Genomic DNA, 1,880 nt, shown 5'->3' with positions numbered 1-1,880 from the left:
TCTATTCCTGCCTCTACTCCCACTGCCCTGGCACTGCCCTGTGTTGCAATAACCTTCTTGTCTGCCACCACCCACCACCCTTGTCCCTAAGAGCCAGTCTACATGCTCCAGCCTCTAGCGGGATGAGCTTTTTAAAATGTAAATGGAATTGTGTCTTTTCCCTGCTTTTAAACCTCCCAGGGGTTTCCCATAATAGAATAGATACCAAACTCCTGACCCTGGTCCATAAAGCCCCACAGCTCCAGACTCCCTTCCCTTCACTCTCCTCTCAGGCCTGGCACAGGCCAGCAGTTGTTTGGCACCTGTTTCCTTCTGAGCCTGCCGCATTGGCTCCTTGTTTTGCTTTAAGGTTCAGAGAGGCCTTACTCTAATATCGCCCCATCCTCTCTCCCAGCCCCTTCTGTGTTTCCATGCAATACTTGATATAATTTGTTGTGCTTAGCAAAGACTTGGAACCAACCCAAATGCCTATCAATGATAGACTGGATAAAGAAAATGTGGCACATACACACCATGGAATACTATGCAGCCATAAAAAAGGATGAGTTCATGTCCTTTTCAGGGACATGGATGAAACTGGAAACCATCGTTCTCAGTAAACTGACACAAGAACAGAAAACCAAACACCTCAGGTTCTCACTCATAAATGGGTGCTGAACAGACACAGAGGGGGAACATCACACACTGGGGCCTGGGGAGTGGGGGGCTAGGGTAGGAATAGCAGGGGGTTGGGGGATTGGGGAGGGATAGCATTAGGAGAAATAGCTAATGTAGATGACGGGGCGATGGATGCAGCAAACCACCACGGCACGTGCATACCTGTGTAACAAACCTGCATGATCTGCACATGTACCCCAGAACTTAAAGTATAATAAATAAATTTTAAAAAAATATTAATTCATTGTGTTTTATGTATGTTTCTGTTTACTTTTTGGGTTTGGTTTTGGCCTGTCTCTTTCACTCTAATATACCTCTGTCAAGGGCAGGAGCCAAGGGTCTAGTTCACTGTTATCAACCGTGTGCCTAACACAATTCCTGGCACGTGGTAAGTGCTCCATACATCCTTGTTCAGTAACTGAATGAATGGAGTGGCCCCTGCTATAGTGGTATCCTGGACAGTTGGAGACACCCAGATGCAAATTACCCCCAGACGCCCTGATGGACTCAACAAAGCTCTGCGGGCAGAAGTCACGTCTGCATGCCCTCTAGGTCCTCTGAGAGAAGGACAGACAGACCCCATGGTGGCCAGGGAGAATGTGGGGGAGTCATAGCAGTCTAAACTAAGGGCATTCTCCTTTCATCCCGTCTACTTTCTGATTCTGGGGCACAGACCAGAGATCCAGTAAAGCAGTGGCAAGCTGACTCAGAAGGCCATTGCAGGCCTGGAAGCTTCCACACAGCCTCATGTGGGAGGGATTACCAAACCCTAGCCTCTGATAAAAGAACTAACTTGGCTGTGGATCATCATTTGAATAAAAATCAAATGACTTAGGATCTGTCCAAAATGAAGGATGTTTTAATACTTTGTGTGTAAAAACACTGATATTTTGCTTCTTTTTTATTAAACAGATTTTATTATTTTTCAGAATCTTGTCAGCATAATCGTTTTATGGGTGGATGAAATATTCAGCCCTGCTGCTGCAGGAGTTCTTTCACAGCAATTACCTTGTGGCACTTTTGCTGTAATTAGGTTTTCGCCTAGGATTTTTCCCTGGGTCTGGATAATAAATGAAATATGACCAGAATTTAAATTTGTCAATTACAAGCAAGCATAGTGCGTAAACACACAACAGAGTCATGAATTCCAAACCACAGGCTGTTGCTGGGGGGCAGATGCTCGGAAAATTAAAATGGAAATAAAACTACTGACTGGAAAACGA

Source organism: Aotus nancymaae, unplaced genomic scaffold, assembly GCF_030222135.1.
Source record: "Aotus nancymaae isolate 86718 unplaced genomic scaffold, 86718_ANA_hifiasm-v0.15.2.pri h1tg000015l_1, whole genome shotgun sequence".
Classification (NCBI taxonomy): Eukaryota; Metazoa; Chordata; class Mammalia; order Primates; family Aotidae; genus Aotus; species Aotus nancymaae.
This window is presented reverse-complemented; position numbering follows the sequence as displayed.